Below are 17800 nucleotides of genomic sequence, written 5' to 3'. Positions count from 1 at the left end.
TGTAGTTAGAACCCATGAGGTCAGAAGGTTAAAATGGCTGCACAGTCAGCAGAGATGCCTGATGATTAGGAGCTGGTCCATAAATCTAAACCCTTTATCTGTCATCCCCACCGACCCGAGAAAGATAGAAAGTGGGAAGGTGAAATGAAGGTAAGTAGCCAGAGAAGTGTTGGAAATTCCCAGGAAAATGTCTCCTCAGGCCAGAAAAGAAGGTCCTGAGGGTGAAAGTGACATTTGAAAGCCTAAATGTTTTCACTGCAACAAGATGGGTCATGTTAGGGCAGATTGCTGGAGATGGAATGGTAGACTTGTTCGAGCAATAGTAATGCCTAAGGAATCCTCAGGAAAGATAGCACCAGAAAAGGGAAAGGTTGTTAAAACTTTAGCAGGAGTAAGGTAAAACATGTTCCCTCAGAACATACAGGAAATGGTGATATGGTTCAGGATAGTCCAAAGAATTCAGGCTGTCAGAGGGTCTGGTTGGTTTGTTTCGATGGACGAAGTGTTCCTTTATTTCTCCAAAAAAATAAACATCAAGATTTTGAGAGATACAGGGGCAGATCGATCATTCATAGTGGTTGATCATACAATTTGTGTTCTAGGTAGTTTTATGAAAGAAAATGTATTATTAAGGTATATTAGTGGAATTTATAAACTTGTTTATTTACGATGAGCCAACTTACAGATTCATTTTGTAAATGGATTCCCATATCACCTATTGAACGGGGTGGATCTTATTCCGGGTAATCATTTGGCTAGCGGAGACAGTAATGTGGTAATGACCGCGTGGCAGCAGGTTGTTGATCATGCTGATCTTAACCAACTTCAGAAAACTACAGTGACCGAAAATAAGGCGCTTATTTCGATAACAAGAAATTGAAGGAAAACCTGCTTAATGCAGAGAACAAACTTTAATGCATGAAAGAGAAGTTTGCTAATGAAAGAAGAGAATTGGTGAGAACAATCAAGAATCAGTCACAGAAAGTAGAATACTTGGCTGAGAACTTTAAATGTTTAAATGATAAGCTTGTAAAAGTCAACTTAACAAAAGAAAGTCTTCAGTTAAAACTTGATGAACTTCAAGCATCAGAAGTTGCTGTGAAATATCAGGGGAAATGCCTTGAACAGGAAAATGAATTGTTGGTAAATCAGAATAATTGGTTGCAGGCAGAATTTTTAAAAAATAAACAAAGTAATGAACTATTAGAACTCCATTGTGAAAAGACTAATGAGATTCTCAAACTTCAGGGCAAACTGGAGAAAATGAAGCAGAAGGTGTGTGATATGTAGTGTCAGTTCCAAAGTTGTTCCTCTGAATAAAAACTATTTGCTGAATTGTGGTCCAGTTGAACAAAGAACTGACCCACGTAACATTACTGACGCATCAACTTCAGTAATGGACAATATGAAAACAATTAAAGTGAATGCAGAATTAGAAAAAAAGAATTGCCAGCAAAAAGGACTGAAGTCACAAAATAGTCAGGAAAAGTCAATGACCAGAGACAATGATTTACAAGTGCTTGCTGGTGCTAATATACAAAATAAAGCAGTTAGAATCCTGGTAAGTATTCAAAAGACAATTCAAAATCTGGAAAGGAGAAACATGATATAGTTTGTGGGTTAAGTAAAAGATTTGAAGGGTTGGAATGAACTATGAAGCTCCACAGAGAGAACATAATTGACACTGCTCAAAAAGAAGTGGAAAAGATCTGTTTGAAATGGGATCAAATCAAACAAATCAGAGTATGAAGTACTTTTGTACAAACGTAAAAACACATCTCAATGACATCCTTTAAATAAGAAAAAGAGATTTTGGACAGAAAAGAAATGAGATGTTAATGTACAAAATGCCATTTTGATTTTGCTGAATGGAATGAAAATTTAGCGCATTTGGGTTTGGAAAATGATCTTGAGGATGGAATTACGCCTACATTGAACAAAAAGGATGATTAGGCTGTAGACTTAAATGAAACTTTTTTTAGCTGAGTTAAAGACTGGGAATAAGAGGAAAAATAAACATAAAATTTCAGTTATGATAATACTATGATATGCAAATCCTGCTAATCGTTATGTTTATTGACTTTAAGTACGTTTTTGTAATTGTACAATGGTGACGAGATGGAAAATGTTGTTGTATAATAGATAATAAGCTATTGCTAGAGGTTAATGATGTTAAGCTTGTGTAAGGAGGATGGAAGTCCACTGTAAATAAACCTTCATTATTACCTTCCTCCAAAGGGGGAAAGAAGAGCATTGATGAGAACAATTGGGGGTCAGTCACAGAAATTGACATAGTTTAAGTAAGTTACATTTTTATTTGTTGTTGTTAGAAATGAGTTCTAGCTTGAAAGTTTAAGTTTGATTCGTATTTCTGTATCTGTGTGTTAAGAAAGGTCAGAAGGAGTTTTAGTTTCACTTTAAAAGGGTGCTTGTATTTCTAATAAGGAGTTTTACGGCCACTATAAAGTAACGGTAAACATACAAGGATAGAAGGATTGGAATATTGCCTAGCAACAGGGAGCCAGAGAGCAGGTCCCTGCCACAGACACACACACACAGAAGAAGGGAAACAGCAGTTGTTTTGGAAGCTGCTTGAATGCAGTTGGTTCTGAAAGTTGCTACCAGGAGAGACTGGAGCAAAGGGGACAGATAGCCAGTCCCAAGCTGAAGATACTACACAACAATCCAGGGGAGTGGAAGAGGGGAAAGTCCAAAGAAGACCTCCTAGTCAAAGGAAGGACAGGAACCTGGAAAAATATCCTGTTAAGTGACATTAAGTGTGAGAGGCAGAGAGAAAGGCTCCAGGCTTCAGATTTAAAGAGGCAAAAGCTGCAGAAAGCAGATTTAAAATGAGAACAGTTTGCAAGAGGTAAGAGACAACTGAAGATCTGTACCTCTTTGCTATGGGCATGTGAATCAGTGGTGTACTGTTGATGGCTGAGTCAGAGTGAGTGGAAGACAGCTTTAATGCATGTGGAGACCGAGGGAAGAGGAACATCAGAAGGAGAGTTTGACACCCTGGAAGTGAACCCTTGTGGAAGGCATCTGAGCAAAAACATCAGTTTGGGAGAAGATTTAAAGGCGAGATCCTGGAGGCTAGATATTGGAAATCCTTGTGTGAAGGATGGAATTCAGTGAGACTGGTTGGCTCACGGTGTGTCAAGTGTCTGGGGGGAATTGAGGAGAGATCCATAGCATCTGGTTGAGATGGCATCTGTCACTTGGTTTCAGAGTGTGGTGTGTCTGACGACAGGGTGCCATAGGTTTACATGGACTAGGTAACTTCCGTGTGCATTAGAGTATAAGATAGTTTTTGTAACTTGTGTTTTCCTTACAAATCTGTATACATCGGTCAAGGTATAGTTGTGGATGAAGGAGTATTGTAATATAGTTCATCTTTTCTGGTTGAATAAATGTTTTATTCTTTTGTTAAAAGTTCATCAGCCTATGTTCAGGAGCTACTCTCCATATATCTAAACAAACAAAATAAAAGTTAGGATTTATCAAGCTGCGTCCCACTCTGGGATTAGGCTTGTCCGGGATTAAGCTCAGCTTGGCTCATAACACTGCACCAGAGGGGAGAAAAAAAGAATGGGAGGATAATAGTGATAGGGGATTCTATTGTAAGGGGAAATAGGTAGTGGCCACAGATGTGACTCCAGGATGGTATGTTCCCTCCCTGGTGCCAGGGTCAAGGATGTCACTGAACAGCTGCAGGACATTCTGAAGGGGGAGGGTGAATAGCTAGAGGACATGTCCATATCCATACCAATGCAATAGGTAAAAAGAGGGATGAGGACCTGCAAGCAGAATATAAGGAGCTAGGAAATAAATTAAAAAGTAGGACCTCAAAGGTAGTAATCTCAGGATTACTCCCAGTGCCACGTGCTAGTGAGATCAGGAATAGGAAGACTAAATGGATGTGTGGCTGGTGAGATGGTGTTTGAAGGGGGGGGGGGGGTGGGTTTAGATTCCTGAGGCATTGTGACCAATTTTTGGTACGTGGTACTTGTACAAGCTGGACAGGTTGTACCCCAGCAGGACTGGGACTATTTCCTCACAGGGGTATTCACTAGTACTGTGGGGGAGGGTTTAAACTAGAGTGGCAGGGGCATGGGAACCTGAGTGGTGAAGCACAAGATTGGGAAACAAGATAGAAATGAAAGATAGAAAAGTAAAAAGGAAAAGTGGAAGGCATAGGAAACAGAGGCTAGCAGCAAACAGGGCAATAGTACAAAAATGTGTGTAAAAAAATAAGTCTAAAGACTCTGTTTCTGAATGCACGGAGCATTCACAATAAGGTAGATGAATTAACAGTAAACAGATACAATATTATTGTGGTTACAGAGACATGGTTGCAGGGTGACCAAGGCTAGGAATTGAATATCCAAGGGTACTCGATATTGAGGAAGGAGAGGCAAAAAATAAAATAATCTGGTGTGGCATTGTCAGTTAAGGATGAAATGAATGCAATAGTGAGAGAGGATATTGGGTTAGAAAAACTATATGTAGAATCAATCTGGGTTGGAGCTAAGAAGCAAAAAAAGAAGTAAAACGTTAGTGGGAGTTGTAATAGTAGTGGTAACATAGGGGATGGTATAAAACAGGAAATTAGAGATGCATGTAACAATGGTGCTGTAGTAATCATTGGTGAATTTAATCTACATTTAGACTGGGCAAACCAAATCAGCAATAATACTGTGGTGGATGATATCCTGGTGTTTGTACAAGATTTCTTTTAGACCAGTTCATCGAGGAATCAACTAGGGAACAGTCTAATCTATCCTAGATTTGGTTTTGTACAATGAGAAGGAGTTAATTAATAATCTTGCTATGGGGAGTCCTTTAGGGAACAGTGACTATAACATGACAGAATTCTTCCTTGGGTTAGAAAGTGAAGTAGTCAAATCTGAATCCAGGGGGGACTAAATCTAAATAAAGGAAACTTATGGTATGAGGCGTGAGTTGGCTAAGATTGGGAAACTTCATTCGGATAAGCAATGGCTAATACTTAAAGAACGAATGTATGCTTTGCTACAGTTGTATATTGTTTTCTGGTGTGAAAACACAACAGGAAAAGTGGCCCAACCATGGCTAACAAAAGCAAGTAAGGCTAGGATTAGATCCTAAATAATATAAAGTTGCTAGAAAAAATAACAAGCCTGAGGATTGGGAGCAGTTTAGAATTCAGCAAAGGAGAACCAAGAGATTGATTAAGAGGGGAAAAATAGAATGTGAGAGTAAACTTGCAATGAATGTAAAAGAGGACTGTAAAAGCTTCCTTAAGTATTTAAGAAAAAAAAAAGATTGGTGAAGATGACAAATGTAGGTCCCTCACAGTCCAAAACAGGAGAATTTCTAACAGAGACCAAGGAAATCACAGAGCAATTAAACAATACTTTAGTTCCATTTTGACGGAGGAACACAGAAATAACTTCCTAGAAATACTAGGGAAACAAGGGTCTAGTGAGCAGGACAAATTGAAGGAAACTAATATCACTAAAACAGTGCTGGAGAAATTAATGTGACTGAAAGCCAATAAATCCCCAGAGCCTGATAGTCGATATCCCGGGGTGCTGAAAGAGGTGGCCATGGAAATAGTGGATGCGTTGGTTGTCTTCTTCCAAAATTCTGTATATTCTGGAACAGTCCCAGCAGATTGGAGGGTGGCAAATGTAAGCCCACTATTTAAAAAAGGATGGAGGGAGAAAACAGCAAATTACAGACTGGTTAGCCTAACAACAGTGCTAGGGAAAATGCTAGAGTCTATTATAAAGGATGCAATAACAGGACACTTGTCATGTCATCTGCTGGGAATGTCATGTCATGTCATGCCAGGTCATGTGCTGGGAATGTCAGGAGATGTCATGTGATAGGAATTTCATGTCATGTCATGGGGTGGGAATGCCATTTCATGTCATGTCATGTGCTGGGAATGTCATTTCTTATCATGTCATGTCATCTACTGGGAATGTCATGTCATGTCATGTCATGCCAGGTCATGTGCTGGGAATGTCATGTCATGTGTTGGGAAAGTCTATGTCGTGTCATGTCATGTACTGGCAATTTCATGCCACGTCATGTGCTGGGAATGTCATGTCATGTGCTGGGAATGTCAAGTCATGCCAGGTCATGTGCTGGGAATGCATGTCATGTGATGGGAATGTCTATGTTGTGCCATGTCATGTACTGGCAATGTCATGTCATGCCATGCGCTAGGGCTGTCATGTCATGTCATGTACTGGAAGGGCATGTCATGTCATGTGCTGGGAATGTCATGTCATGTCATGTCATGTGCTTGGTACATCATGTCATGTGGTGGGTATGTCCTTTCATGTCATGTCATGTGCTGGGAATTTCATGTCATGACATTTCATGTTCTGGGAATGTCATGTCATGTGCTAGGAATGTCATGAATTGTCATGTAATTTCATGTCATGCCTGGTCATGTGCTGAGAATGTCATGTCATGTTACGTCATGTCATGTGATGGGACTGTTATGTCGTGTCATGACATGTGGTGGGAATGCCATTTCATGTCATGTCATGTTCTGGGAATGTCATGGCTTGTCATGTGCTGTGAATGTCTTGTCATGTCATGCCATGTCATGTTCAGGGAATATCATATCATGACATGTCATGTTTTGGGAATGTCATGTCATGCGCTGGGAATGTCATGAACTGTCAAGTAATTTCATGTCATGCCTGGCCATGTGCTGAGAATGTCATGTCATATTACATCATGTCATGTGCTGGGAATGCCATGTCTTGTCATGTGCTGTGAATGTTTTGTCATGTCATATCATGTCATGCCATGCCATGTTCAGGGAATATCATGTCATGTCATTTCATGTGCTATGAATGTCATGTCATGTACTGTGCTGGGAATTTCATGTCATGTCATGTCATGTGCTGGGAATGTCATGTTGTGTCATGTCATGTGCTGTTAATTTTATGTCAATTCATGTCATATCATGTGCTTGGTATGTCATGTCATATCATGTCATGTGCTGGGAATGTCATGTCAAGTCATGTTCTGGGAATGTCATGTCATGTGCTGGGAATGTCATGTACTGTCATGTCATGCCATGTGTTGGGAATGTCATTTCTTATCATGTCATGTCATCTGCTAGGAATGTCATGTCATGCCAGGTCATGTGCTGGGAATGTCTATGTCATGTCATGTCATGTACTGGCAATGTCATGCCATGTCATGTGCTGGAAATGTCATGTCATGTCATGTGCTGGGAATGTCAAGTCATGCCAGGTCATGTGCTGGAAATGTCATGTCATGTCATGTGATGGAAATGTCTATGTTGTGTCATGTCATGTACTGGCAATGTCATATCATGCCATGTGCTGTGGCTGTCATGTCATGTTATGTGCTGGGAATGTCAAGTCATGTCTTTTGCTGTGAATATCATGTCATGTCATGTGCTGGGAATGTCATGTCATGTCATGTGCTGGTAATTTTATGTCAATTCATGTCATGTCATGTGCTTGGTACATCATGTAATTTCATGTCATGTCATGTGCTGGGAATTTCATGTCAAGTCATGTGCTGTGAATGTCTTGTCATGTCATGCCATGTCATGTTCAGGGAATATCATATCATGACATGTCATGTTCTGGAAATGTCATGTCATGCCATGCCAGGTCATGTGCTGCGAATGTCATGTAATATCATGTCATGTGCTGGGAATGTCTATGTCATGTCATGTCATGTACCTGCAATATCATGTCATCTCATGTGCTGGGAATGTCATGTCATGTCATTTCATGTGGTGGGAATATCATTTCATGTCATGTCATGTGCTGGGAATGTCATGTCTTGTCATGTGCTGTGAATGTCTTGTCATGTCATGTCATGCCATGCCATCTTCAGGGAGTATCATGTCATGTCATTTCATGTGCTGTGAATGTCATGTCATGTACTGTGCTGGGAATATCATGTCATGTCATATCATGTCATGTGCTGGGAATGTCATGTCATGTCATGTGCTATGAATGTCATGTCGTGTCATGTCATGTGCTGTTATTTTTATGTCAATTCATGCCATGTCATGTGCTTGGTATGTCAAATCATATCATGTCATGTGGTGGGGATGTCATTTCATGTTGTGTCATGTGCTGTGAATAACTTGTCATGTCATGCCATGTCATGGTCAGGGAATATCATGTCATGGCATGTCAAGTTCTGGGAATGTCATGTCTTGTGCTGGGAATGTCTCATACTCTCATGTCATGTCATACCTTGTCATGTGCTGGGAATGTCATATCATGTCATGCCATGTCATGTGTTGGAAATGTCATTTCATTTCATGTCATGTCATGTCATGTGCTAGGAATATCATGTCATGTGCTGGGAATGTCATGTACTGTCATGTCATGTCATGTGTTGGGAATGTCATTTCTTATCATGTCATGTCATCAGCTGGGAATGTCATGCATGTCATGCCAAGTCATGTGCTAGGAATATCATGTCATGTCATGTGCTGGGAATGTCTATGTCGTGTCATCTCATGTGAGGTGCTAGAATGTCATGTCATGTCATCAGCTGGGAATGTCATGTCATGTCATGTCATGTGCTGAGAATATCATGTCATGACATGTAATGTGTTGGGAATGTCAAGTCATGTCATGTGCCTGGGACGTCATGTCATCTTATGTCATGTCATGCTCTGTCTTGTAAAGTGATGGGAATGTCATGTCAGGTCATGTCATGAGCTGGGAATGTCATGTCATGTCACGTACTGGGAATGTCATGTGATGTCATGTGCTGTGGATATAACGTCAAGCATTGTCATGTAATTTGCTGGGAATGTCATGTCATGGAATTGAAGGATATGCAGAAATGTTGCACGCGCAGGATCTGCAAATGTGCTGAATCAAACAAGTTATTGGAAACTGCTATCTTGATTGATATCCGAGAACCAGATTTACTAAGAAGTGAAATTGAGAAATAGTAGGTTCAGATGAAGGAGTACAACGTAGAAATAATGAGACTTGAAAAAGTTGGTACAATTATTTAGATAGGCAGCAGGAATTAATACGAAAAAGCATGTTTGATGCAAATGGAGACACTTGGACATTCAGAGAAGGAGCAGAAGCTACAAGCAACGAATTTCATGACAATGAGAAATTTTGCAAACATGGGGAATGAGAAATATGTGCAGATAGAGAAAATGCCAGAACTTGATCGGTTGCTGGACATTGATATTTTGCTTAATACAGAGAGCCACGTTTGCATCAATGCAGCTCTTGGAGAAATTGAAGGTGTGGTCAATGCAGAGAAGATGGCAATGTGCAGAATAAGATTAATTGCAAGAAACTGAGTAGTTGCTAGATACAGAGTCCCAGACTTGTTGAAAAATTCAGAAATGGAGTAGCTAAACAGCATGTTGAACAATTAACATTTGGAAACGTGTGTATTGTTAGAAATTGTGCTATAAATGTACATGGGCTGTGGAAATTATTGAAGGTGCAGTAATTGTTTGAATGGAGAAATATGTATGTTTGTTGGAAGAGAAGATGATTCATTTACAAATTTCATGGAAATTGGAGATTTTACCAATTTTGGGAACGAAATATACCTCCAAATAACAAAAATGCTTGGATTTGCTTAATGCTAGAAATTGAAGTGATAAGAACCTCAGGTTTCCTGGAATTGAAAGATATAAGGAAATGGAAGTTCTGGTGAATGCACAGAATCTGCAAAGGTGCTGAATCAAACAAATTGATTGAAGCTGCTATCTTGATTGATACCTGAGAACCAGATTTACTAAGAAGTGAAATTGAGAAATTGTAGTTTCAGGTCAATGAGAAACAGATAGAAATGAGGAGATTTTAAGAAGTTGGTATGAGTATTTTGATAGGCAGCAGGAATTAATAAGATAAAGCGTTGCTGATGGAAATGGAAGAACTTGGACATTCAGAGAATGGGGAAAGGGAAATATCTGCAGATAGAGAAAACGCCAGAAATTGATCAGTTGCTGGAAACTGATATTTTGCTTAATACAGAGAGCCACGTCTGCTTCAATTGCAGGATTTGGAGAAATTGAAGTTGTGGTCAATGCAGAGAAGCTAGGAATGTGCAGGAAAAGATTAATTGCTAGATACAGAGACACAGACTTGTTGAAAAATTGAGAAATGGAGTAGTTGAATGCTATGTTGAACAATGAACATTTGGAAATGTGTGTATTGCCAGAAATTGAGTTAAAAATGTAGATGGGCTGTAGAAATTATTGAAGGTGCAGTAATTGTTTGAATGGAGAAATATGTACATTTGTTGGAAGAGAAGATGATTCATTTGCAAATTTCATGGAAATGTGAGTTTTTACCAATATTGGCATCAAATACACCTCCAAATAACGAAAATGCTTCGATTTCCTTAATGCTAGGAATTGAGGCGATACGAACCCCAGGTTTCCTGGAATTGAAGGATACAGAGAAATGGAAGTTATGTAAATGCACAGAATCTGCAAATGTGCTGAATCAAATAAATTGTTGGAAACTGCTATCCTGATTGATTCCCGCAAACCCGATTGACTAAGCAGTGAAATTGAGAAATTGTGGGTTCAGGTGAATGAGAAGGAGATAGAAATGAGGAGATTTGAATACTTTGGTACAATTACTTACAGAGGCAGCAGGAATTAATATGAGAAAGTGCCTTTGATCGAAATGGAGAAACCATGACATTCAGAGAAGGAGCATAAACTACAAGCAATGAATTTCATGACAATGAGAAATTTTGGAAACATGGGGAATGAGAAATATCTGCAGGCAGAGAAAATGCCAGAAGTTGATCAGTTGCTGGAAATCGATATTTTGCTTAATACCGAGAGCCACGTTTGCATCAATTGCAGGAATTGGAGAAATTGAAGTTGTGGTCAATGCAGAGAAGCTAGGAATGTGCAGAATAAGATTAATTGCAAGACACTGAGTACTTGCTAGATACAGAGACGCAGACTTGGTGAAAAATTGAGAAATGGAGTTGATGAACACTATGTTGAACAATGAACATTTGGAAATGTGTGTATTGTTAGGAATTGAACTATTAATGTAGATGGGCTGTAGAAATTATTGAATGTGCAGTAATTGTTTGAATGGAGAAATATGTACATTCTTTGGAAGAGAAGATGATTCATTCACGAATTTCATGGCAATGTGAGTTTTTATCAGTATTGGGAATGAAATATATCTGCAAATAACGAAAATGCTTTGATTTGCGGAATACTAGAAATTGAGGTGATGAGGACCCCAGTTTTCCTGTTATTGAGTGATATGGAGAAATGGAACTTATCGTGAATGTGCAGAATGTGCAAATGTGCTGAATCAAAGAAATCGTTGGAGAGTGCTATCTTGATTAATACATGAGAACCAGACTGCCTAAGAAGTGAAATTGAGAAATAGTAGGTTCAGGTGAATGAGGACAACATAGAAATGAGGACATGTTGAGAAGTTAGTATATTTATTTAGACAGGCAGCAGGAATTCATACGAGAAAGCGCAGATGATGGAAATGGAGAAACTTGGACGTTCAGAGAAGGAGCAGAAGCTACAAGCAATGACTTTCATGACAATGAGAGATTTTGCAAACCAGGGGAATGAGAAATATCTGCAGGTAGAGAAAATGCCAGAATTTGATCACTTGCAGGAAATTGATATTATGTTTAATACAGACAGCCATAGTTGCTTCAATTGCAGGATTTGGATAAATTGAAGAAGCAATGCAGAGAAGCTAGAAATGTGCAGAATAAGATCAATTACAAGAAACGGAGTACTTGCTAGATAAAGAGACACAGACTTGTTGAAAAATTGAGAAATGGAGTAGCTGAACACTATGTTGAACAATGAACATTTGGAAATGTGCGTATTGTTAGAAATTGAGCTATTACTGCAGATGGGCTGTAGAAATTATTGAAGGTGCAGTAATTGCTTGAATGGAGAAATATGTACATTCGTTGGAAGAGTGGATGTTTCATTTACGAATTTCATGGAAATGGGAGTTTGTACCAATATTGGGAATGAAATATATCTTCAAAAAATGAAAATGCTTCGATTTGCTTAATGTCAGGAATTGAGATGACAAGAACACCAGGTTTCCTGGAATTGGAGAATATGGAGAAATCGAAGCTTTGGTGAATGCAAAGAATGTGCAAATGTGCTGAATCAACGAAATTGTTGGAAACTGTATTCTTGACTGATACCGAGAACCACCTTGACTAATAAGTGATGTTGAGAATTTATAGGTTCAGGTGAATGAGAAGGAGGTAGCAATGAAGAGATTTTGAGAAGTTGTTACAATAATTTGATAGGCAGCAGGAATTAATATGAGAAAGCATGGTTGATGGAAATATAGAAAACTGGACATTCAGAGGAGGAGCAGAAGCTAAAAGCAATGAATTTCATGACAATGAGTAGTTTTGCAAACAAGAAAAATCTGCAGATAGAGAAAATGCTAGAAAATGATCAGTTGCTGGAAATTGATATTTTGCTTAATACTGAGAGCCAGGTTTGCTTCAATTGCAGGATATGGAGAAATTGAAGTTGTGGTCAATGCAGAGAAGCTAGGAATGTGCAGGAAAAGAGTAATTGCAAGAAACGGAGTACTTGCTAGATACAGAGACACGTACTTGTTGAAAAGTTGAGAAATGGAGTAGCTGAATGCTATGTTGATCAATGAACATTTGGAAATGTGTGTATTGTTAGAAATTGAGCTATTAATGTAGATGAGCTGTAGAAATTGTTGAAGGTGCTGTAATTATTTAAATGGAGAAATATGTACATTCGTTGGAAGAGAGGATGTTTCATTTACGAATTTCATGGCAATGTGAGTTTTTAGCAATATTGGGAATGAAATATGTCTGCAAATAATGAAAATGCTTCGATTTGCTTAATGCTAGAAATTGAGATGATAAGGACCCCAGGTTTCCTGGAATTGAAGGATAGGAAAAATGGAAGTTATCGTGAATGTGCAGAATCTGCAAATGTGATGTATCAAAGAAATTGTTGGAAACTGCAATCTTGATTGATACCCGAGAACCTGATTGACTAAGAAGTGAAATTCAGAAATTGTAGGGTCAGGTAAATGAGAAGGAGAGAGAAATTTTCAGAAGTTGGTACAATTATTTAGATAGGCAGCAGGCATTAATACGAGAAAGCACAGTTGATGGAAATGGAGAAACTTGGACATTCGGAGAAGGAGCAGAAGCTACAAGCAATGAATTTCATGACAATGAGAAATTTTGCAAACATGGGGAATGAGAAATATGTGTAGATAAAGAAAATGCCTGAATTTTACTTGTTGCTGGAAATTGATATTATGCTTAATATAGAGAACCACGTGTGCTTCAATTGCCGGATTTGGAGAAATTGAAGTTGTGGGCAATGCAGAGAAGCTAGGAATGTGCAGGAAAAGATTAATTGCAAGGAATTGAGTACTTGCTAGATCCAGGGACACAGACTTGTTGAAAAATTTAGAAATGGTGCAGTTGAACATTTTGTTGAACAATGAGCATTTGGAAATTTGTGTATTGTTTCAAGTTGAGCTATTAATGCAGATGGGCTGTAGGAATTATTGAAGGTGCAGTAATTGTTTGTTTGGAGAAAAATGTACATTTGTTGGAAAATAACATGATTCATTTCCAAACTACATGGAAATGTGAGGATTTATCAATTTTGGAAATCAAATATACCTCCAAATAACGAAAATGCTTGGATTTGCTTAATGCCAGAAATTGAGGTGATGAGAATCTCAGGTTTCCTGGAATTGAAGGATACGGGGAAATGGACGTTATGGTGAATGCACAGAATCTGCAAATGTGTTAAGTTTAAGAAAATGTTGGAAACTGCAGCCTTGATTGATACCCGAGAACCAGATTGAATAAAATTGAGAAATTGTTGGTTCAGGTGAGTGAGATGGAGATCGAAATGAAGAGATTTTAAGAAGTTAGTACAATTATTTCGGTAGGCAGCTGGAATTAATAAGAGAAAGCGTGGCTGATGGAAATGGAGAAACTTGTACATTCAGAGAGGGAGGAGAAGCTACAAGCAACAAATTTCATTTCAATGAGAAATTTTGCAAACATGGGGAATGGGAAATATCCGCAGGTAGAGAAAATGCCAGAAATTGGTCAGTTGCTGGAAATTGATATTTTGCTTAATACAGAGAGCCATGTTTGCTTCAATTGCAGGATTTGGAGAAATTGAAGTTGTGGTCAATGCAGAGAAGGTAGGAATGTGCAGGAAAAGATTAATGGCAAGAAACTGTGAACTTGCTAAATACAGAGACACAGACTTGTTGAAAAATTGAGAAATGGAGTAGCTATGTTGAACAATGAACAATTGGAAATGTGTGTATTGTTAGAAATTGAGCTATTAATGTAGATGGGCTGTAGAAATTATTGAAGGTGCAGTAATTGTTTGAATGGAGGAATATGTACATTTGTTCGAAAAGAAGATGGTTCATGTGCCAATTTAATGTAAATGGGAGTTTTTACCAATATTGGGTATCAAATACACCTCCAAATAACGAAAATGCTTCAAGTTGCTTAATGCTAGGAATTGAGGTGACCTGAACCTCAGGTTTCCTGGAATTGAAGGATAAGGAGAAATGGAAGTTATGGTGAATGCACAGAATCTACAAGTGCGCTGAATCACGGTTGATGGAAACAGAGAAACTTGGACATTCAGAGAAGGAACAGAAGCTACAAGCAACGAATTTCATAACAATGAGAAATTTGGAAACATGGGGAATGAGAAATATCTGCAGGTAGAGAAAATGCCAGAAGTTGATCAGTTGCTGGAAATCGATATTTTGCTTAATACAGAGAACCACGTTTGCTTCAATTGCAGGAATTGGAGAAATTGAAGTTGTGGTCAATGCAGAGAAGCTAGGAATGTGCAGAAAAAGATTAATTGCAAGAAACTGTGAATTAGTCTAAAGACTCTGTTTCTGAATGTACGGAGCATTCACAATAAGGTAGATGAATTAACAGTAAACAGATACAATATTATTGTGGTTACAGAGGACATGGTTGCAGGGTGACCAAGGCTAGGAATTGAATATCCAAGGGTACTCGATATTGAGGAAGGAGAGGCAAAAAATAAAATAATCTGGTGTGGCATTGTCAGTTAAGGATGAAATGAATGCAATAGTGAGAGAGGATATTGGGTTAGAAAAACTATATGTAGAATCAATCTGGGTTGGAGCTAAGAAGCAAAAAAAGAAGTAAAACGTTAGTGGGAGTTGTAATAGTAGTGGTAACATAGGGGATGGTATAAAACAGGAAATTAGGAGATGCATGTAACAATGGTGCTGTAGTAATCATTGGTGAATTTAATCTACATTTAGACTGGGCAAACCAAATCAGCAATAATACTGTGGTGGATGATATCCTGGTGTTTGTACAAGATTTCTTTTAGACCAGTTCATCGAGGAATCAACTAGGGAACAGTCTAATCTATCCTAGATTTGGTTGGTACAATGAGAAGGAGTTAATTAATAATCTTGCTATGGGAGTCCTTTAGGAACAGTGACTATAACATGACAGAATTCTTCCTTGGGTTAGAAAGTGAAGTAGTCAAATCTGAATCCAGGGGGGACTAAATCTAAATAAAGGAAACTTATGGTATGAGGCGTGAGTTGGCTAAGATTGGGAAACTTCATTCGGATAAGCAATGGCTAATACTTAAAGAACGAATGTATGCCTTTGCTACAGTTGTATATTGTTTCTGGTGTGGAAAACACAACAGGAAAAGTGGCCCAACCATGGCTAACAAAAGCAAGTAAGGCTAGGATTAGATCCTAAATAATATAAAGTTGCTAGAAAAAATAACAAGCCTGAGGATTGGGAGCAGTTTAGAATTCAGCAAAGGAGAACCAAGAGATTGATTAAGAGGGAAAAATAGAATGTGAGAGTAAACTTGCAATGAATGTAAAAGAGGACTGTAAAAGCTTCCTTAAGTATTTAAGAAAAAAAAAAGATTGGTGAAGATGACAAATGTAGGTCCCTCACAGTCCAAAACAGGAGAATTTCTAACAGAGACCAAGGAAATCACAGAGCAATTAAACAATACTTTAGTTCCATTTTGACGGAGGAACACAGAAATAACTTCCTAGAAATACTAGGGAAACAAGGGTCTAGTGAGCAGGACAAATTGAAGGAAACTAATATCACTAAAACAGTGCTGGAGAAATTAATGTGACTGAAAGCCAATAAATCCCCAGAGGGCCTGATAGTCGATATCCCGGGGTGCTGAAAGAGGTGGCCATGGAAATAGTGGATGCGTTGGTTGTCTTCTTCCAAAATTCTGTATATTCTGGAACAGTCCCCAGCAGATTGGAGGGTGGCAAATGTAAGCCCACTATTTAAAAAAGGATGGAGGGAGAAAACAGCAAATTACAGACTGGTTAGCCTAACAACAGTGCTAGGGAAAATGCTAGAGTCTATTATAAAGGATGCAATAACAGGACACTTGTCATGTCATCTGCTGGGAATGTCATGTCATGTCATGCCAGGTCATGTGCTGGGAATGTCAGGAGATGTCATGTGATAGGAATTTCATGTCATGTCATGGGGTGGGAATGCCATTTCATGTCATGTCATGTGCTGGGAATGTCATTTCTTATCATGTCATGTCATCTACTGGGAATGTCATGTCATGTCATGTCATGCCAGGTCATGTGCTGGGAATGTCATGTCATGTGTTGGGAAAGTCTATGTCGTGTCATGTCATGTACTGGCAATTTCATGCCACGTCATGTGCTGGGAATGTCATGTCATGTGCTGGGAATGTCAAGTCATGCCAGGTCATGTGCTGGGAATGCATGTCATGTGATGGGAATGTCTATGTTGTGCCATGTCATGTACTGGCAATGTCATGTCATGCCATGCGCTAGGGCTGTCATGTCATGTCATGTACTGGAAGGGCATGTCATGTCATGTGCTGGGAATGTCATGTCATGTCATGTCATGTGCTTGGTACATCATGTCATGTGGTGGGTATGTCCTTTCATGTCATGTCATGTGCTGGGAATTTCATGTCATGACATTTCATGTTCTGGGGAATGTCATGTCATGTGCTAGGAATGTCATGAATTGTCATGTAATTTCATGTCATGCCTGGTCATGTGCTGAGAATGTCATGTCATGTTACGTCATGTCATGTGATGGGACTGTTATGTCGTGTCATGACATGTGGTGGGAATGCCATTTCATGTCATGTCATGTTCTGGGAATGTCATGGCTTGTCATGTGCTGTGAATGTCTTGTCATGTCATGCCATGTCATGTTCAGGGAATATCATATCATGACATGTCATGTTTTGGGAATGTCATGTCATGCGCTGGGAATGTCATGAACTGTCAAGTAATTTCATGTCATGCCTGGCCATGTGCTGAGAATGTCATGTCATATTACATCATGTCATGTGCTGGGAATGCCATGTCTTGTCATGTGCTGTGAATGTTTTGTCATGTCATATCATGTCATGCCATGCCATGTTCAGGGAATATCATGTCATGTCATTTCATGTGCTATGAATGTCATGTCATGTACTGTGCTGGGAATTTCATGTCATGTCATGTCATGTGCTGGGAATGTCATGTTGTGTCATGTCATGTGCTGTTAATTTTATGTCAATTCATGTCATATCATGTGCTTGGTATGTCATGTCATATCATGTCATGTGCTGGGAATGTCATGTCAAGTCATGTTCTGGGAATGTCATGTCATGTGCTGGGAATGTCATGTACTGTCATGTCATGCCATGTGTTGGGAATGTCATTTCTTATCATGT

Source organism: Carcharodon carcharias, chromosome 19, assembly GCF_017639515.1.
Source record: "Carcharodon carcharias isolate sCarCar2 chromosome 19, sCarCar2.pri, whole genome shotgun sequence".
NCBI lineage: Eukaryota > Metazoa > Chordata > Chondrichthyes > Lamniformes > Lamnidae > Carcharodon > Carcharodon carcharias.
Note: the sequence above shows the minus strand (reverse complement) of the source record.